The 22,363-nt window shown below is 46.0% G+C and overlaps 1 protein-coding gene and 1 long non-coding RNA gene across 3 annotated transcripts in view; one reads left to right on the forward strand and one right to left on the reverse strand.

Moving 5' to 3' along the window:
* Nucleotides 1-22,363, forward strand: part of LOC106602437 (oocyte zinc finger protein XlCOF29-like) — a 395,249-nt gene that overhangs the window by 278,825 nt on the left and 94,061 nt on the right. The gene's annotated exons all lie outside the window — the stretch shown is intronic.
* Nucleotides 15,773-21,071, reverse strand: LOC123742534 (uncharacterized). 2 transcript variants are annotated; one of them, XR_006769712.1, is made up of 3 exons: nucleotides 20,680-21,071; nucleotides 20,350-20,471; nucleotides 15,773-18,891 (listed from the first exon to the last, which is right to left on the reverse strand). It is a non-coding gene; the product is annotated as an uncharacterized lncRNA (long non-coding RNA). The 2 variants fall into 2 exon arrangements; XR_006769711.1 differs by having other exon boundaries at nucleotides 15,773-20,471.

Here is a 22,363-nt window from a genome sequence, read left to right on the forward strand (position 1 = left end):
AATGACCTTGAGCCTTCTTGGAAGGGCACTGGCAATATAACTCTATGGCAGGACCCAAAGGGCTGAAATTTAGGATGTCTACCCTTACTATGGACTTCAACTTGGCAATGAAATACTGTCCCCATGAGTGACAGAACACTGAGCCAATCACGGCGCAATGCTCCCATTTTATTTATATATATATATATATATATATATATATATATATATATATATATATATATATATATATATACACTGCTCAAAAAAATAAAGGGAACACTTAAACAACACAATGTAACTCCAAGTCAATCACACTTCTGTGAAATCAAACTGTCCACTTAGGAAGCAACACTGATTGACAATACATTTCACATGCTGTTGTGCAAATGGAAGAGACAACAGGTGGAAATTATAGGCAATTAGCAAGACACCCCAATAAAGGAGTGGTTCTGCAGGTGGGGACCACAGACCACTTCTCAGTTCCTATGCTTCCTGGCTGATGTTTTGGTCACTTTTGAATGCTGCCGGTGCTTTCACTCTAGTGGTAGCATGAGACAGAGTCTACAACCCACACAAGTGGCTCAGGTAGTGCAGCTCATCCAGGATGGCACATCAATGCGAGCTGTGGCAAGAAGGTTTGCTGTGTCTGTCAGCGTAGTGTCCAGAGCATGGAGGCGCTACCAGGAGACAGGCCAGTACATCAGGAGACGGGGAGGAGGCCGTAGGAGGGCAACAACCCAGCAGCAGGACCGCTACCTCCGCCTTTGTGCAAGGAGGAGCAGGAGAAGCACTGCCAGAGCCCTGCAAAATGACCTCCAGCAGGCCACAAATGTGCATGTGTCTGCTCAAACGGTCAGAAACAGACTCCATGAGGGTGGTATGAGGGCCCGACATCCACAGGTGGGGGTTGTGCTTACAGCCCAACACCGTGCAGGACGTTTGGCATTTGCCAGAGAGAACACCAAGATTGACAAATTTGCCACTGGCTCCCTGTGCTCTTCACAGATGAAAGCAGGTTCACACTGAGCACGTGACAGACGTGACAGAGTCTGGAGACGCCGTGGAGAACGATCTGCTGCCTGCAACATTCTCCAGCATGACCGGTTTGGTGGTGGGTCAGTCATGGTGTGGGGTGGCCGCACAGCCCTCCATGTGCTCGCCAGAGGTAGCCTGACTGCCATTAGGTACCGAGATGAGATCCTCAGACCCCTTGTGAGACCATATGCTGGTGCGGTTGGCCCTGGGTTCCTCCTAATGCAAGACAATGCTAGACCTCATGTGGCTGGAGTGTGTCAGCAGTTCCTGCAAGAGGAAGGCATTGATGCTATGGACTGGCCCGCCCGTTCCCCAGACCTGAATCCAATTGAGCACATCTGGGACATCATGTCTCGCTCCATCCACCAACGCCACGTTGCACCACAGACTGTCCAGGAGTCGGTGGATGCTTTAGTCCAGGTCTGGGAGGAGATCCCTCAGGAGACCATCCGCCACCTCATCAGGAGCATGCCCAGGCATTGTAGGGAGGTCATACAGGCACGTGGAGGCCACACACACTACTGAGCCTCATTTTGACTTGTTTTAAAGACATTACATCAAAGTTGGATCAGCCTGTAGTGTGGTTTTCCACTTTAATTTTGAGTGTGACTCCAAATCCAGACCTCCATGGGTTGATAAATTGGATTTCCATTGATTATTTTTGTGTTATTTTGTTGTCAGCACATTCAACTATGTAAAGAAAAAAGTATTTAATAAGATTATTTCTTTCATTCAGATCTAGGATGTGTTGTTTAGGTGTTCCCTTTATTTTTTTTAGCAGTATATATATAAACTCAGCAAAAAAAGAAACGTCCTCTCACTGTCAACTGCATTTATTTTCAGCAAACTTAACATGTGTAAATATTTGTATGAACATAAGATTCAACAACAGACATAAACTGAACAAGTTCCACAGACATGTGACTAACATTAAAGAAATAATGTGTCCCTGAACAAAGGGGGTCAAAGTCAAAAGTAACAGTCAGTATATGGTGTGGCCACCAGCTGCATTAAGTACTGCAGTGCATCTCCTCCTCATGGACTGCACCATATTTGCCAGTTCTTGCTGTGAGATGTTACCCCACTCTTCCACCGAGGCACCTGCAAGTTCCTGGACATTTCTGGGGGCAATGGCCCTAGCCTTCACCCTCCGATCCAGCAGGTCCCAGACATGCTCAATGGGATTGAGATCCGGGCTCTTTGCTGGCCATGGCAGAACACTGACATTCCTGTCTTGCAGGAAATCACGTACAGAACGAGCAGTATGGCTGGTGGCATTGTCATGCTGGAGGGTCATGTCAGGATGAGCCTGCAGGAAGGGTACCACATGAGGGAAGAGGATGTCTTCCCTGTAATGCACAGCGTTGAGATTGCCTGCAATGACAACAAGCTCAGTCCGATGGTGCTGTGACACACCGCCCCAGAACATGATTGACCCTCCACCTCCAAATCGATCCCGCTCCAGAGTACAGGCCTCGATATAACGCTCATTCCTTCGACGATAAACGCGAATCCGACCATCACCCCTGGTGAGACATAACCGCGACTCGTCAGTGAAGAGCACTTTTTGCCAGTTCTGTCTGGTCCAGCGACGGTTTGTTTGTGCCCATAGGCGACGTTGTTGCCGGTGATGTCTGGTGAGGACCTGCCTTACAACAGGCCTACAAGCCCCCAGTCCAGCCTCTCTCAGCCTATTGAGGACAGTCTGAGCACTGATAGAGGGATTGTGCTTTCCTGTTGTAACTCGGCAGTGATGTTTGGATGTACCAATCTTGTGCAGGTGTTGTTACACGTGGTCTGCCACTGTGAGGACGATCAGCTGTCCGTCCTGTCTCCCTGTAGCACTGTCTTAGGCGTCTCACGGTACGGACATTGCAATTTATTGCCCTGGCCACATCTGCAGTCCTCATGCCTCCTTGCAGCATGCCTAAGGCATGTTCACGCAGATGAGCAGGGACCCTGGGCATCTTTCTTTTGGTGTTTTTCAGAGTCAGTAGAAAGGCCTCTTTATAGTGTCCTAAGTTTTCATAACTGTGACCTTAATTGCCTACCGTCTGTAAGCTGTTAGTGTCTTAACGACCGCTCCACAAGTGCATGTTCATTAATTGTTCATGGTTCATTGAACAAGCATGGGAAACAGTGTTTAAACCCGTTACAACGAAGATCTGTGAAGTTATTTGGATTTTTACAAATGATCTTTTTAAGACAGAGTCCTGAAAAAGGGACCTTTCTTTATTTGCTGAGTTTATATATATATATATATATATATACACATACATACATACATACATACATACATACATACATACATATATAAATACATACATATATAAATACATACATACATATATACATACATACACTGTTCAAAAAAATAAAGGGAACACTAAAATAACACATCCTAGATCTGAATGAATGAAATAATCTTATTAAATCCTTTTTTCTTTACATATTTGAATGTGCCGACAACAAAATCACACAAAAATAATCAATGGAAATCCAATTTATCAACCCATGGAGGTCTGGATTTGGCGTCACACTCAAAATTAAAGTGGAAAACCACACTACAGGCTGATCCAACTTTGATGTAATGTCCTTAAAACAAGTCAAAATGAGGCTCAGTAGTGTGTGTGGCCTCCACGTGCCTGTATGACCTCCCTACAACGCCTGGGCATGCTCCTGATGAGGTGGCGGATGGTCTCCTGAGGGATCTCCTCCCAGACCTGGACTAAAGCATCCGCCAACTCCTGGACAGTCTGTGGTGCAACGTGGCGTTGGTGGATGGAGCGAGACATGATGTCCCAGATGTGCTCAATTGGATTCAGGTCTGGGGAACGAGCGGGCCAGTCCATAGCATCAATGCCTTCCTCTTGCAGGAACCGCTGACACACTCCAGCCACATGAGGTCTAGCATTGTCTTGCATTAGGAGAAACCCAGGGCCAACCGCACCAGCATTTGGTCTCACAAGGGGTCTGAGGATCTCATCTCGGTACCTAATGGCAGTCAGGCTACCTCTGGCGAGCACATGGAGGGCTGTGCGGCCCCCCAAAGAAATGCCACCCCACACCATGACTGACCCACCGCCAAACCGGTCATGCTGGAGGATGTTGCAGGCAGCAGAACGTTCTCCACGGCGTCTCCAGACTCTGTCACGTCTGTCACGTGCTCATTGTGAACCTGCTTTCATCTGTGAAAAGCACAGGGCGCCAGTGGCGAATTTGCCAATCTTGGTGTTCTCTGGCAAACGCCAAACATCCTGCACGGTGTTGGGCTGTAAGCACAACCCCCACCTGTGGACGTCGGGCCCTCATACCACCCTCATGGAGTCTGTTTCTGACCGTTTGAGCAGATACATGCACATTTGTGGCCTGCTGGAGGGTATGTTTGGCAGCATGAGTGAAGGATGCTTTGTTGCGAAACAGGAAGCCGATTCTAGATGTAATTTTGGATTGGAGATGCTTAATGTGAGTCTGGAAGGAGAGTTTACAGTCTAACCAGACACCTAGGTATTTGTAGTTGTCCACATATTCTAAGTCAGAACCGTCCAGAGTAGTGATGCTAGTCGGGCAGGCGGGTTTTACTAGCATTTAAAAGTAGTTGGAGGCCACAGAATTAGTGTTGTATGGCATTGAAGCTCGTTTGGAGGTTTGTTAACACAATGTCCGAAGAAGGGCCAAATGTATACAGAATGGTGTCGTCTGTGTACAGGTGGATCAGAGAATCACCAGCAGCAAGAGCGACATCATTGATATATACAGAGAAAAGAGTCGGCCCGAGAATTGAACCCTGTGGCACCCCCATAGAGACTGCCAGGGGTTCGGACAACATGCCCTCCGATTTGACACACTGAACTCTATCTGAGAAGTAGCTGGTGAACCAGGTGAGGCAGTCATTTGAGAAACCAAGGCTATAGAGTCTGCCGATAAGAATGTGGTGATTGACAGAGTCGAAAGCCTTGGCCAGGTCGATGAAGATGTCTGCACAGTACTGTCTTTTATTGATGGCGGTTATGATATCGTTTAGGACCTTGAGCGTGGCTGAGGTGCACCCATGACCAGCTCGGAAACCAGATTGCATAGTGGAGAAGGTATGGTGGGATTCCAAATGGTCGGTGATCTGTTTGTTAACTTGGCTTTCGAAGATTTTAGAAAGGCAAGGCCGGATGGATATAGGTCTGTAACAGTTTGGGTCTAGAGTGTCTTCCCCTTTGAAGAGGGGGATGACTGCGGCAGCTTTCCAATCTTTGGGGATCTCAGACGATACGAAAGAGAGGTTGAACAGGCTAGTAATAGGGGTTGCAACAGTGCCATGGGAGGGCTATAGGGGGAAGGGCCACAGTAAAGAGTTGTTTTTTCTTCCCCAATAAAAGCATGACCTCAGTGTCATCTCAGCAGAATGTGTTTGTAATGTCCCGTTATAAGATGTTACAAAAAAAATAGGGTGTATTTTAAGAATATAACATAAGAAAAAACTAATTCAGAGGGTAAATATTAGGGTCCACATGTACCCAAATACTCGAGACCTGATCGGGTATCCAGAATTCATTTTTTATTTTTTACCCCCTTTTTTCTCCCCAATTTCATGGTATCCAATTGGTAGTAGTTACAGTCTTGTCTCATCGCTGCAACCCCCGTACGGACTCGGGAGAGGCGAAGGTCGAGAGCCATGCGTCCTCCGAAACACAACCCAACCAAGCCGCACTGCTTCTTGACACAATGCACATCCAACCCGGAAGCCAGCCGCACCAATGTGTCGGAGGAAACACCGTACACCTGGCAACCTGGTCAGTGTGCACTACGCCCGGCCCGCCACAGGAGTCGCTAGTGCGCGATGAGACAAGGATATCCCTGCCGGCCAAACCCTCCCTAACCCAGACGATGCTGGGCCAATTGTGCGCCGCCCCATGGTATCCCAGAATTCTAAATAATGTCAGGGGTCTGGCATGGATCTGATATGAACTTCAGGAGTCTGGGCATTCTGCACAAGTGGAATTCTCAGAAAGCTCTTGGTAGCATGAGGGAGTGGGGGAAATATAATATACTGCTCAAAAAAATAAAGGGAACACTTAAACAACACATCCTAGATCTGAATGAAAGAAATAATCTTATCAAATACTTTTTTCTTTACATAGTTGAATGTGCTGACAACAAAATCACACAAAAATAATCAGTGGAAATCCAATTTATCAACCCATGGAGGTCTGGATTTGGAGTCACACTCAAAATTAAAGTGGAAAACCACACTACAGGCTGATCCAACTTTGATGTAATGTCCTTAAAACAAGTCAAAATGAGGCTCAGTAGTGTGTGTGGCCTCCACGTGCCTGTATGCCCTCCCTACAACGCCTCGGCATGCTCCTGATGAGGTGGCGGATGGTCTCCTGAGGGATCTCCTCCCAGACCTGGACTAAAGCATCCGCCACCTCCTGGACAGTCTGTGGTGCAACATGGCATTGGTGGATGGAGCGAGACATGATGTCCCAGATGTGCTCAATTGGATTCAGGTCTGGGGAACGGGCGGGCCAGTCCGTAGCATCAATGCCTTCCTCTTGCAGGAACTGCTGACACACTCCAGCCACATGAGGTCTAGCATTGTCTTGCATTAGGAGGAACCCAGGGCCAACCGCACCAGCATATGGTCTCACAAGGGGTCTGAGGATCTCATCTCGGTACCTAATGGCAGTCAGGCTACCTCTGGCGAGCACATGGAGGGCTGTGCGGCCCCCCAAAGAAACGCCATCCCACACCATGACTGACCCACCGCCAAACCGGTCATGCTGGAGGATGTTGCAGGCAGCAGAACGTTCTCCACGGCGTCTCCAGACTCTGTAAAGTCTGTCACGTGCTCAGTGTGAACCTGCTTTCATCTGTGAAGAGCACAGGGCGCCAGTGGCGAATTTGCCAATCTTGGTGTTCTCTGGCAAATGCCAAACGTCCTGCACGGTGTTTGGCTGTAAGCACAACCCCCACCTGTGGACGTCGGGCCCTCATACCACCCTCATGGAGTCTGTTTCTGACCGTTTGAGCAGACACATGCACATTTGTGGCCTGCTGGAGGTCATTTTGCAGGGCTCTGGCAGTGCTTCTCCTGCTCCTCCTTGCACAAAGGTGGAGGTAGCGGTCCTGCTGCTGGGTTGTTGCCCTCCTACGGCCTCCTCCACGTCTCCTGATATACTGGCCTGTCTCCTGGTAGCGCCTCCATGCTCTGGACACTACGCTGACAGACACAGCAAACCTTCTTGCCACAGCTCGCATTGATGTGCCATCCTGGATGAGCTGCCACTACCTGAGCCACTTGTGTGGGTTGTAGACTCCGTCTCACGCTACCACTAGAGTGAAAGCACCGCCAGCATTCAAAAAGTGACCAAAACATCAGCCAGGAAGCATAGGAACTGAGAAGTGGTCTGTGGTCCCCACCTGCAGAACCACTCCTTTATTGGGGGTGTCTTGCTAATTGCCTATAATTTCCACCTGTTGTCTATTCCATTTGCACAACAGTATGTGAAATTTATTGTCAATCAGTGTTGCTTCCTAAGTGGACAGTTTGATTTCACAGAAGTGTGATTGACTTGGAGTTACATTGTGTTGTTTAAGTGTTCCCTTTATTTTTTTTGAGCAGTGTATATTGTTTATTACTTGTATGTGGTGATAGTATGATTATTTAGTGATGTAATTGTGATGTTATGCTAGTAACTTTATGACGCCAATTAACATGAGTGCGACGTCATTTCTCGCCACCAGGTGGCGACAGAGCTATTAAATAAGGGCGTTTCTTGTTACTTTTCTGTGTCGATTCTTGGTCTTGTTAGAGACGGGTGCTACTACTACTGAACTTATTTTGAGTGCATTATGTTCAACCTGATTTTATAAAAGTGTTCATATTGATTGTGATTTTTATTTACAACAACAAAAAAAGTTTAAAATGGAGAGGTAGGGGAGTTCTCATGTTTAACACTTCACTGCCAGTGGGTAGGGGGATAGCTATTTCTCCACTTACCAGGTCAACTGCACAGTCAAGTGTGCGCCTTCCACATGATTTAGAGCTACCTCAACTCAGTGCATTCGAGCCAGTTTCACCTAGTCCTAGGAATGGGGATGTGTCTATGGATTTATTGCGGGCATTGTTAAGCAGATAGGTCACTCCATAGGTGAAAATATCAAAGGCTATGGGAGATGGGGTGGGACTTCAAAAGGATGATAATATTGGTGGTACCAAGGTTGGGGACTGCTTTAGTCTAAATGTACAGTCGTGGCCAAAAGTTTTCAGAATGACACAAATATTAATTTTCACAAAGTCTGCTGCCTCAGTGTCTTTAGATATTTTTGTCAGATGTTACTATGGAATACTGAAGTATAATTACAAGCATTTCATAAGTGTCAAAGGCTTTTATTGACAATTACATGAAGTTGATGCAAAGAGTCAATATTTGCAGTGTTGACCCTTCTATTTCAAGACCTCTGCAATTCGCCCTGGCATGCTGTCAATTAACTTCTGGGCCACATCCTGACTGATGGCAGCCCATTCTTGCATAATCAATGCTTGGAGTTTGTCAGAATTTGTGGGTTTTTGTTTGTCCACCCGCCTCTTGAACCGCTCTCCTTGAAGTTCTTGATGATCCGATAAATGGTTGATTTAGGTGCAATCTTACTGGCAGCAATATCCTTGCCTGTGAAGCCCTTTTTGTGCAAAGCAATGATGACGGCACATGTTTCCTTGCAGGTAACCACGGTTGACAGAGGAAGAACAATGATTCCAAGCACCACCCTCCTTTTGAAGCTTCCAGTCTGTTATTCAAACTCAATCAGCATGACAGAGTGATCTCCAGCCTTGTCCTCGTCAACACTCACACCTGTGTTAACGAGAGAATCACTGACATGATGTCAGCTGGTCCTTTTGTGGCAGGGCTGAATTGCAATTCATCTGATCACTCTTCATAACATTCTGGAGTATATGCAAATTGCCATCATACAAACTGAGGCAGCAGACTTTGTGAAAATTTATATTTGTGTCATTCTCAAAACTTTTGGCCACGACTGTAGTGGTAAAAAATGTCAGGGAACCAGTGTGTTTCATGGGGGGTGATTCAGAGGAATGCACAGTGCATGACAGGGAGGAGATCATGTTAGTGTACATGCAGAAGAAGGGCTGTGGTGGGCAGGAGAGGTCAGATGAAGTGTTGGGCGGGCACGGGACGTGGTAAGAGTAAGCCTGCGCAGTAACCCAGTTGACTTAAGCCAGGGCCCAAGACCGGTTTTTGACATTCTGAAGCGACACAATCAACTCTGACATGCCCCTAGCTGATGTTTATTCTATGTTGCCAATGGAAGGGGAGACTCTATTTGACTACTGGATTAGACTGATCAGGGCCATAGAGGTGGCAGAGGACTGTTTGAAGATGCAGAACAAGGAGCTAGACAATCCATCACGTGTTCTGACCCCATGTTCATCAAGCACTGTCCAAACCCAGAGCTGTCATTGATATTCATGTGCAAACCATATTCATGCGGAGGTCCATGGCAGGCTGGAGGAGTACCAGAGGAAGTGCAAGGCTCCACGTCCCTTGCGGCTGCCCCCACTGGTCACCACACTGACGCAGGAAGTAAGTAGGCCAGTGTCGGCCGTTGCAAACTGCCCGGACCCTTTGCTGCAGCTCACAAATGGCTCATCCGAGGCATTGGATCGTGTGATTGCCATGCTTGAACGGGTGTTGGAGCAGAGGCCACAGCAACCTGTAGGCGGCTATGATAACCGTTTCCAGAGGAGGCCCAGGAGAAGTGAGAACCCATGTTTGCAATGCAAAGTGTGTGGAGATGCAAATCACAGCACAATAGATAATTGTTATTCACACCACCTCTGCTTCCTCTGTTATGCAGCTGGGCACACACGTCAAGAATGTCCTCGCGCTTCATCGGTAACTCCCATCGCTCCATCAAACATCAACACGGCGCAGCGGCAGGAAAACTACAGTGCCTTGCAAAAGTATTCACCCCCCTTGGCATTTTTCCTATTTTGCTGCATTACAACCTGTAATTTAAATGTATTTTTATTTGGATTTCATGTAATGGACATACACAAAATAGTCCAAATTGGTGAAGTGAAAAAAATGACTTGCTTAAAAAAAAAAAATAAAAAAAAAAAAAAATTAAAATTGGTGCATGCATGTGTATTCACCCTGTTTGCTATGAAGCCCCTTAATAAGATCTAGTGCAACCAATTGACTTCAGAAGTCACATAATTAGTTAAATAGATTGCACACAGGTGGACTTTAAGTGTCACATGATGTTCTGTTCTGAAAGGCCCCAGAGTCTGCAAGGGGCACCACCAAGACCAAGGAGCTTTCCAAACAGGCCAGGGACAAAGTTGTGGAGAAGTACAGATCAGGGTTGGGTTATAAAAAAATATCAGAAACTTTAAAACATCCCACCGGAGCACCATTAAATCCATTATTAAAACATGGAAAGAATATGGCACCACAACAAACCTGCCAAGAGGGCCACCCACCAAAACTCACAGACCAGGCAAGGAGTGCATTAATCAGAGGCAGCAAAGAGACCAGAGCTGCAAAGCTCCACAGCGGAGATCGGAGTATCTGTCCATAGGACCACTTTAAGCCGTACACTCCACAGAGCTGGGCTTTACGTAAGTGGCCAGAAAAAAGCCATTGCTTCAAGAAAAAAATAAGCAAACCCGTTTGGTGTTCGCCAAAAGGCATGTGGGAGACTCCCCAAACATATGGAAGAAGGTACTCTGGTTAGAAGAGATTACAATTTAGCTTTTTGGCCATCAAGGAAAACGCTATGTCTGGTGCAAACCCAACACCTCTCATCACCCCGAGAATACCATCATTTCAGCCGCAGGGACTGGGAAACTGGTCAGAATTGATGGCATGATGGCACTAAATACAGGGAAATTCTTGATGGAAACCTGTTTCAGTCTTCCAAGAGATTTGAGACTGGGACGGAGGTTCACCTTCCAGCAGGACAATGACCCTAAGCATACTGCTAAAGCAACACTCAAGTGGTTTAAGGGGAAACATTTAAATGTCTTAGAATGGCCTAGTCAAAGCCCAGACCTCAATCCAATTGAGAATCTGTGATATGACTTGAAGATTTCTGTACACCAGCGGAACCCATCCAACTTGAAGGAGCTGGAGCAGTTTTGCCTTGAAGAATGGGAAAAAATCCCGGTGGCTAGATGTGCCAAGCTTATAGAGACATACCCCAAGAGACTTGCAGTTGTAATTGCTGCAAAAGGTGGCTCTACAAAGTATTGACTTTGGGGGGGGTGAATAGTTATGCACGCTCAAACTTTCTGCCAAGGGGGGTGAATACTTTCGCAAGCCATGGTAGCTGGCCCGCACGGGGTGGGGGGAAGTGCTGGGCCTTGTGGGGTGCCCTAATCAGGTAGTGGTGTAGATTTAGAGTCAATATATTCAAGTGTTTGTGATTAAATTAAATTAAGTCATTATGCAAAATTCACAGAGAGTGCTCCACAACAATTAACTTTTCTATACTGGTGTATTACTGGGGGATGTTATAGAGGTGAGCGCTATGATTGACAGCGTTTCTATGGCATGCACATTGAGCTCAACGGTGGTGCCACACCTTGAGAAAGCAGGTGTGCTCAAGAGTGGCTCCCTCAGTCCGACCGAAGCGGTGTTGGTTGGCTGCAGGGGTTTGAAGACCAACACTGTAGGTGTGTGCGAATTGAACCAGTCTGTGTATGGCAGCAGCGTCTCTGTCCCTGTTCTAGTAGTGGATGACCAACGTGATGAGCTCATCCTAGGCAGCAACGTGATAAAACACCTCATCAGGGAACTGAAGACAACCAGTGACTTCTGGGAGAAGATATCATCTTAACACAATGGAGATGACAAACTGTTCCATCTGCTGGCTAATGTAGAGAGATGGAAAGGAACAGGAGTGCAAGAAAGAGTGGCACGGTAAGGCTGAAGCGGGAAGACACATTGGAGCCTATGCAGGAGCATTTAGTCTGGGCCTGGCTATGTACGCCTCAAAATGTATCCGCGGGCAGTGCTGTTGTTATTGAGCCTATGAGGGCACGCTCAAGACCGAAAAACATTCTAGTGTGGAGAACAATAGTGACATTGGAGCGATGGCTGGGTCCCTGTCAAAGTTATCAATCCCTCACCAAAGCCAGTAACAATGAGACGCAATGCCAAGATAGCGGACGTTTTTCCTTGCATGGCATTAGAGGACTTTGACACTGACTATATAGATGGGCCCACTGTCCCACCAGTCCCCCTGGTGCAGCAGCTACACAAAATGGATGACAATCCAGACTTTGACAATGGTAGTGCAGATAGCTTGACCATTGACAGTGCCGTCAAACCGCACAGAGTGACAAGTGAGGTGTTGCACGAGTTAGGGCTAGGTGACATTGAGTCCACTCAGTTGTTGCAACAGTGTAAGGCCAAGCTAGTTCAGCTCATCTTCTCCCGGCACAAACTAGATTGCAGGAAGGCTACTGGTTATGTCCATTGCATCAGACTCAGTGACACTAAGCCTTTTAGGCTACCTTACCGTAGGCTCTCCTCTAACTATTATGACAAGCTCAGACAGGCCTTGGATGAGATAGAAGAGCAAGAGATAATCAGGAAATCCAGCAGTGAGTATGCCTCCCCGCTCGTGCTGGTCTGGAAGAAGTCTGGCGATCTGAGACTGTGTACAGACTTCCGATGGCTCAATGCTCGCACCGTAAAGGATGCTCACCCTCTACCTCACCAAGCTGATGCTCTGGCGGCCCTGGGTGGCAATGCCTTCTTCTCTACGATGGATTTGACCTCAGGCTACTACAATGTGGATGTGCATGAAGATGACAAGAAGTTTACAGCCTTCACTTCTCCTTTTGGTTAATATGAATATAACCGTCTTCCACAGGGACTTTGCAATAGTCCAGCTACATTCATGAGGATGATGTTAACCTCTATGGGCTAGGTGGGACGCTAGCGTCCCCCCCGTGGTGCACTCCATCAACAGCAGGTGCATTTCAAGAGCGGCAAATTTGAAACCAAATAAATGTCAAAATTCAAATTTTTCAAACATACAACTATCTTACACCCTTTGAAAGATAAACATCTCCTTAATCTAACCACGTTGTCCGATTTCAAAAAGGTTTTACGGCGAAAGCATAAAGTTAGATTATGTTAGGAGAGTACATTGACAATAGCTGTGTGTAATGTTTTGTCAATTCAAAGACAGGGTCACCAAAACCATAAAACCAGCTAAAATGATGCACTAATCTTTTACAATCTCCATCAGATGACACTCCTAGGACATTATGTTAGACAATGCATGCATTTTTAGTTCTATCAAGTTCATATTTATATCCAAAAACAGCGTTTTACTATGGCATTGATGTTGAGGAAATCGTTTCCCTCCAATAACCGGCAGTCAAGTCAGCACCACAAATTAAATAATTAAAATTAGAAAACATTGGTAAAATATTATATTGTCATTTAAAGAATTATAGATTTACATCTCTTGAACGCAATCAACTTGCCAGATTTAAAAATAACCTTACTGGGAAATCACACTTTGCAATAATCTGAGCACTGCGCCCAGAAAAATACGCGTTGCGATACAGACTAGCCGCCATGTTGGGGAGATCTAAAATCGAAAATACTATGTAAATAATCCATTACCTTTGATTCTCTTCATCAGATGTCACTTCCAGGTATCACAGGTCCATAACGAATGTAGTTTTGTTCAAAAAAGCTCATCATTTATATCCAAAAAGATCTGTGTTGTTAGCACATGATCTAAGCCAGCCGGACTTCTCGTCATGAACGAGGGGAAAAAATATATTTTCGTTCGTTCAAACATGTCAAACGTTGTATAGCATAAATCATTAGGGCCTTTTTAACCAGAACATGAATAATATTCAAGGTGGACGAATGCATTCTCTTTTAAAACGTTTTGGAACGAGGGTACCCAACATGACCTCGCGCCAGAGTCTAATCGGCCATCACCGTTCCAAGGCTCTTGTTCGGTCAGATCTCATAGTAGAAGATTCAAAACACTTTGTAAAGGCTGGTGACATCTAGTGGAAGCAATAGGAAGTGCCAAAACATTAATCAGCCCCTGTGTGTTTCAATGGCATAGGCTTAAAGGTAATTCAACACATCAGGTATCCACTTCCTGTCAGAAAATGTCTCAGGGTTTTGCCTGCCAAATGAGTTCTGACAGACACCATTCAAACAGTTTTAGAAACTTTAGGGTGTTTTCTATCCATATATAATAAGTATATGCATATTCTAGTTACTGGGTAGGATTAGTAACCAGATTAAATCGGGTACGTTTTTTTATCCAGCCGTGAAAATACTGCCCCCTAGCCCCAACAGGTTAAGCATTTTTGGGGATGCAAAACTTGGAGTCAGTTTTTGAGCGTCTCAAAGCCCATTATCTGAAATTGGCTCCAAAGAAATGTAATTTCGTGAAGAGGTCAGTACGGTTCTTGGAGCATGTCATCAGTGAAGGAGGTGTGGCCACAGACCCAGAAAAAGTGAAGGCTATTGCAGAGATGACCGAGAAGGATCTCATGGAGGATAACACAGACGTGCCCTCCCAGGGGAAGATTCGGTCCTTTCTCGGAATGATAGTCTATTACCAGCAGTTCATTGATGGGTGCTCCACCATCGCTAAGCCGCTGCATGGGCTGACAACTGGGACGAAGGCACAACGCCATGGAAAAGGCCAGAAGAAAAGAGGAATACATTGCAGCAGACTGGACAAGTGAGTGCAAACAGGCCTTCAGTCAGTTGAAACAAGCTCTCCTCGATCAGGTCATGCAAGCCCACCCTGATTTTAGTAGACCTTTCTTGCTGTCTGTAGATGCATCAAGTAATGGCTTAGGTGCTGTCCTCTCCCAGATGCCAGAGGATGAGTCTGCGGCCAGATCCGTAGCATTTGCTAGCAAATCACTTACTTATGCACAGTCAAAGTATCCTGCCCATAGGTTAGAGTTTTTTGCTTTGCGCTGGGCCGTCTGTGAGAAGTTTAGTCATTGGCTAAGGGGCAAGCCTTTTACTGTATGGACAGACAACAACCCTTTAATGTACATCCTGTCCAAGCCCAAATTGGATACCTGTGAACAGAGATGGGTTGCAAAGCTCGCTCCATTCGAGTTTGACATCAAGTACATCCCCGGTCCCAAGAATGTCATTGCTGATGCACTCAGTAGACAGCCATTTGTGCAGCCGAGCGCTTTCCACCGCATCACAAGGGTTCCATACAAGGCCTTGCTGGAAAAAGCTGCGGGAGTACATGCTGAGAAGGTGCAAGATGTGTTCCACTGGTCGAACCACCCATTCGACCTCGAGAGCTGCCTCAACTCACTCAGTCACTGGTGCCATCTGAGATGTCACACGTGAGAGTGCTATCCCGTGACGACCTGATATCAAAGCAGCCACAGGATGACGCACTAGCCAGAGTTGTCTTCTACGTGGACAGGGGCCAGAGACCTTCTGGGAGGGAACGTGGCCATGAACCACTCGAGGCCCTGCGGATTCTGAAGATCTGGGAGAAGCTCACTCTGAAAATGGGTGTACTATATCCCGTTACCAAAAGTTTGCTGTCAAAGAATAAGACGTATCAGTATGTAGTACCCACCTCCATGAGGGCAACAGTCTTGAAGGGTGTCCACGATGAAGCCGGTCATCAGGGGTGTTGGGGTTCGTTCCTTGTTCCTTGTCAAACATTGGCTCATTGGTGAAATTAGCATTCAGACAATATCTTTAAGTAAATCAATCATTCATTTATTAATGCAATTGCAGACAGAAGTTGACAACAGGAACATAGCATGCATGTTTCCAAGTAAGTTCTGCTAAAGAGTAAAGGGTCAAAGTTATTTTATTAAGCCTGAAGTCCAGCCTTAGTGATGTCACTGCCTACATCATTACCTTCTACTCATGAGACCAAGCCCATGCAAGACACAACTATACAAACAATAGTTTCAGTGTTATCTAAAGGCCCAGCAGTAAATGTCCACTCCCCAAGTTGATTTATAGTGGAATGTCTGACTAGTCTCTCAAACATTTGGTACAGCCCCTATCATGACCCCAAGATGAACCCAACAGTGGCAACAGCGGACGTTGTACTTGACGAGACAGAGGTTCTTCTGGCATGGTCTGGAGTCTGATGTGAGAGAGTACGTCAAGACCTGCAAGAGGGTTGTGAGTTTAGTAGACCCCCGAGCCAAAGGCCAGAGCTCCATTGGAGAACATCATCACGACTGAGCCCCTCGAGTGGGTCTGTGTGGACTTCTGGTCTGCTGAAGACCCCAACAACAAGTCCTTGGGTGTTCTGGTCATCACTGACCATTTTACTAAGATGGCCCATGCATGCTTGTGTCCAAACCAATCAGCTAAAGCAGTGGCCCTTCAGCTGTGGAACAACATCTTCTGTGTGTATGGTTTTCCTCGTCGTATCCACTCCAACCAAGGGGCCAACTTTGAAAGTAAATTGATTGCTGAGTTGGTGAGTGCTGCAGGACTCCAGAAGTCGCACACGACTCCCTACTATCCGATGGGGAACGGGGGAGTCGCAAGGTTCAACAGAATGCTGGGAAACATGATCAGGGCCTTACCTACGAGAGCGAAGCACAGGAGGCCCCAGAAGCTGAAGTTGTTGACCTTCGCCTACAACTGTACAGTCCATGAAATCACAGGCCACGCCCCTTTCCAGTTGATGTTTGGGAGAACCCCACGTCTGCCTGTCAACATGATGTTTGGTACCGTGCTGCAAGACTCAGAGGTTGTAGACTATGACGAGTACATCAAGACCCTGACGAGAGAGCTGAGGGAGGCCATGGAGATGGTACAGGTGTCGGCAACCAAACAGCTGAAGAGGCATGCAGGCCTCTACAACAGCAAGATCAGAGGAGCTCCAGTGGAGGTCGGTGATCGGGGGCTGCTGGCGAATAAGGGTGAACGTGGAAAGAGGAAGCTGGCTGATCGTTGGGAGAAGGCTGATTGTTACAGAGAAGAATAGTGACATCCACATCTTCAAGATACAGAACATGTCAACTAGCCAGGAGAAAACTGTCCACCATAATCTGATAATGCCTGTAAACTTCTTGCCTCTCCCTGACACTGCCTTGGAGACACCTAATATGGGAGACAGTGAGGAGATGGAGGACTCATCCATGAATGATATATCAGAAATTGACATTGGTGAGAGGACTAGTGTGCGGATATCAGAACAGACCTCCGAGTAAACACAGTCAGAGCCCTCAGATGTGCTGGAAGATGGGCCACTGGCGAGGGACCCTCAGAACTCACCACATTCTGAGGGTGCCACAAGCGTGTCAGAGATAACCTTTGGAGAAGAAATGTCTGAACCCTCTGAAGAAGAAAGGCATTCTGAAGATGCCACTGTTAGCACAAGCTCCAGCAACAGTCACAGAACCCTTGACCTTGACTATCCACCGACTGTGGACAGTGACCCACCAATGGTGGTTGTAGTTGAACAGGTTAACCATAATGATAACTCCGTTAGGCCTGTCAGGTCAGGGACTGGTCGGGTGTGGGTGTAGGATTAGAATCCAAGTTGGCCTGTAGATTTCCAGGTCTTTAGCCCATTTATTTATTTTACTTTCAAGAGGCCCCATGGAGGTAATGGGTCAGAGGTCAAGTAGCCCAAGATTTTTCTGTCTGAGGTTCTTATTGTCACTGAGTGTACTGAACATGTAACAGGCATGTTTTCCTACGGGGTCTTTAAATTCCTCTAATTCTCTTGAGAGAATAGTCTTTGCACTGGAATATTTGGTGACATATATATTGCAAGGTATTGCATACCTCATTTTGTTTCTTTAGAGTATGTAAGTGTAATGCAGCAGGGGAGAATGTAACAGGGTTGGTTATGTTTCCACTTGCCTCTAAAGAAAGGCGTATTTAATGTTCAAGCATTCTTATTGGTTCGTTCAATTCCGATGACAATAAGTCATGTTGTTATTGGCCCCGCTTGCAGATAGGGGGAGATCGCGAACGTCAGGTCTCCCCAGTATGAAAATGTGATGCAAGGGGTAGGTCACGTTCTGAATACTGTTTTCTATTTTACAATGTGTACAAGTTTGCTGTACATTGCTGATTTAAACATGTGTGGGTATATGGTACCTGTTAGGGATTGAGGGGCTTTCTGGGCTGTGTTTTGGTATATGATTGCTGTATATAAGTGTGTTAGCTAGCATGCACCGATGTAATGGGCACATAAACCCACTGCTAACACAGCTGTTTTCACGCTACAGATTTTACCATCAACATCATTAAGCCCTGCACAACTAATGTGCTGTTTGAGGTAATCATGAGGTAATCATTAAGTAACTGAGTTAGGCTAGACCCAGGTCCAGGCTCTTCTATGAACCCAGTCACTACGCTTTAGACGAGACCCTTAAAGAGAAGACATACTTGCTGATAGACTACCACCAGGAAGGTCTCTCACCACTCCCTCTGAAAGCTGAAGCCCAGGGTGACCTGCTCTGTTCATCATGGATACTGTGGTGTTTGTATCATAGGAACAGGAGGGTCTATCTTTATCAGCCCCAGGCCCTGCTTCATCCCTGCACTGAGACTGTGAAGAGGAGGGTCTGGGCTGCAGACTGGATCCCTGACTGGATCCTCTGTCTCTCTGATGACCACCAGGACTGAGTATGTTCAGTCCACCTGTCCACTGGTTGTGTTCAGTGTGGTGGTGGGGTCTCTGTCCCTCGTGGTTGGGTCCTGACTCGGGAAGGAAGAGCGAAGGCTTCTCATCCAGGGTCCTGATCCAGGGCCAGGATTTGTGACCAGCCAACTCAGAGGTCCTGTCTCTCCCACCAGTAACACTGGATACCAGCAGGTCTTCATGGAATGCAGACTGCAAACACATTGTACAGAAGAGCATAAAGGTTTAGATAAGAAACTTTACATTATGAAATGTAAACCACAGTCAAGCCCATCTAATACTGTGATTCAAGTACAATATAGAGCCATTAGAGTTCATTATAAAAAATGTCCATATGTGTTGATTCAAGAATTAAGTATAATGTTTCGACTGAGATAAGGGAAACTTAGTCCCTGCAATGACACAAAAATATCCAAGTCAATCAGCAGAGAAAATGTTGGATTTAATTTCAACAAAATAGTCATACACTCACATAACTTTGAAGTACAGTACTTTTATTGCAAAAAAACTATATAAGTAGAATAACTACTCACTATGGCAACGCTACCTTTTCTGTAAATCTGGTACCCTCACTTTGATCAAATTAATTTGAGAATACTTTGGAAAAGGTTCAACATTACACACATCTTCATGTCAAGTAAACATGAATTAAGGCACTATCATTTCCTCACTATAAAACATCAGTATCAACCTATAGGGACATAGTTGTCACTCTTCATCAGTGAAGCATTTTTACAGACACCATCACACCAACCATCACCATATCATCTACTCTGTCTCATCATACTCATTCCCTCCTCAGTTCACCTCATCCAGTTCCCTCCTACATCCAAAACCAACAGAATTAACTACAAACTAGCTAGTACTACATGACATGTTACTATACTCTATACATGGGCCATGTGCATTTTCTGCTGGTGTATCCTAAGGTAGCTCCTCTCGGAGAACCTCTTCCCGCTGTGCATACAGGCGAACAGCCTCTCTCCCGTGTGGACCTTCAGGTGCATCTTCAGCTGGTAATGGTGGGAGAAACTATTCTCACACTGGGGCAACGTCAGGATTTGTCCCGTGTGTGGACTCTACAGGCTGTACCAGTGTGCATCCCCTGGTGGATCTCCACCTGTTTGGGGAAACTGAAGACTTCCCACAGAATGAACACAATAAGCTCTTCTCTTTGCCACCAGATCTGCTGATAGCGTTACTACTACTGTAATTTGTCAATGGGCTTGTGTAGCCATTTAGTGTTGAGGCACTGGCATTGTCTGAGGTCTGGTTTAACATAAGGAGAGTGTGAGGAGGATAAAGGCCAGGGAGTGTCTGTGTTGTCCCAGGGTCCATGTTCCAGTTGATAGATCCTATAGAAGGCAGGCTGAAGGCAGCACCTGTTAGGTGGTTAACCTGAGGTGCCATCAGTCTCTCTGAATCACAACTATAGGAGCAGGATGGAGCATCGCTAACCGAGTCTATGTCTGTTTTCTCCAGCCGTATACAGACACCTCCCCGTACCCGCAGACCAAATCTACACCTCGTCCTGGTCTCAGCCAGTCTGTTGTCATGGAGACTAAATTCAGTTGTTGTTTTGTGTTTCTGGTTGTGGTTAACAGTGTTGATCCCAGGCCCATAGTTGTGGATGATGCCCCATCCACTGACCTTCACTATGCCGCCTCAGGTCCTGGCCTGCTCGGTCGTCCCCGGGCTCTTGGGTCTGGGAATCCAAGGTGACAGCCCAGTCTCCTCTGTTAGCCTCCAGCCAACCACCGTTACAAAATAGACTTTACAGACATTGTAGAGGGAATCATTTTTAAATCAGTTACCTGGTCAAGTTCATACATTATAATGTGTGTTTTTATATTTTAACATAAGTTGTATTGATATCATTTTATGAATTTAGAAAATAAACAAAAAAAACATAACCAGGTGCATCACTATTCCCATTGAAGATCTATTACTGTATGTAGGCTATATGTATTTCTACCTTACCTTGCTCCCCCATCTTTAGTCCACTCAGCAGGTCAATGCTCTCTGGTCCATCCTCTATTGTCTCCTCTTTGACTAGCAGCAGATCAGGCTTCCCATCCTCCATGTCTACTGACTGTAAGAGATACAGAGTGAGAGGATGTTGGATCAAGAAATCTGATATGAGCACCCTGCTATGGAGCATCTTCTGATTGGACAATGAGGGATTGAGTATTATGAGTATTATGCAAACATGCTAGTTATTTTTCTCTCTGCATTGTTGGGAAGGGCCCGTAAGTAAACATTTCACTGTTAGTCTACATCTGTTATTTACGAAGCGCGTAACAAATACAATTTGATTTGATTACTTGACACTTTAATGATTTGATAATTCTCAGGCATGGTCCCACACTTAAGACAAAATGAGTCAAGACCTGGCTGTGGAACCTCAGTGACACTCTGTGGTTTCAGGAGGTGTAGTCTGGTTGTCCTCCATGACCATGGTCCCCTCAGGGTTCCCCAGACCCTCCTCACACCCCTCCTCCTTCACCAATAGCACCTCTGGTCCCTCCTCCTCCTGGAAGAGACAGGTGATACAGATTAAATAGACATACACTCCATCAGGTACATACACACACACACACAGATAATAAACACACTTTCAACATGGAGTGTTTACCCATCCCCACTACGTCTGAGTCCTATACTGTAGTTACAGAATGACATTGTTTTTAAACCCATCATGGTGGACATAAATATGATGTTGTGGGTAAATATGAGTCGGCTATGATAAGTAACCATCAGATAAACCTGACTAAACTATTTTGACGTGTAGGTGTTTGTTAGTATGTGGATCTAAAAGTCTTCAAATTCAAAGTCCCATTTTGGCCTCCCGAGTGGCGCAGTGCTAGAGGCGTCACTACAGACGCGGGTTCGATCCCGGGCTGTATCACAACCGGCCGTGATTGGGAGTCCTATAGGGTGGCAGACAATTGGCCCAGCGTCGTCCGGGTTAGAGAAGGGTTTGGCCGTGGGGGGCTTTACTTGGCTCATCGTGCTCTAGCGACTCCTTGTGGCGGGCCGGGTGCCTTCAGGCTGATCTGGTAGTCAGTTTAACTGTGTTTCCTCCGACACATTGGTGCAGCTGGCTTCTGGGTTAAGCGAGCGGGTGTTAAGAAGCGTGGTTTGGCGCGTCATGTTTCGGAGGATGCATGAATCGACCTTTGCCTCCCGAGCCCGTTGGGGAGCTGCAACGATGAGACAAGATCGAAATTGGGGAGAAAAATAAATAAATAAAAAGGTCCCATTTTGTGTGTATTGGTTATAAAGTGCTGCTGGGTGTATGCAGAATAGGGTGAGATCAAATTTGATGTACAGTGAGATCAAAGTATTGGGACAGTGACAATTCTGTTACGGCTCTGTACTCCAGCACTTTGGATTTGAAATGATGAAATGACAATGAAAGTGCAGACCGACAGATTTCATTTGAGGGTATTTTCATCCATATCGGGTAAACCGTTTAGAAATTACAGCACTGTTTGTACATAGTTCCCTCATTTTAAGGGACCAGATGTATCGGGACAAATTCACTTGTGTAATTTTTGTATTTGGTCCCATATTCCTAGCACGCAATGACTACATCCAGTTTGTGACTCTACAAACTTGTTGGATGCATTTGTTGTTTGTTTTGGTTGTGTTTCAAATTATT

The sequence above is a fragment of the Salmo salar genome, chromosome ssa04 (genome assembly GCF_905237065.1).
Source record: "Salmo salar chromosome ssa04, Ssal_v3.1, whole genome shotgun sequence".
Classification (NCBI taxonomy): domain Eukaryota; kingdom Metazoa; phylum Chordata; class Actinopteri; order Salmoniformes; family Salmonidae; genus Salmo; species Salmo salar.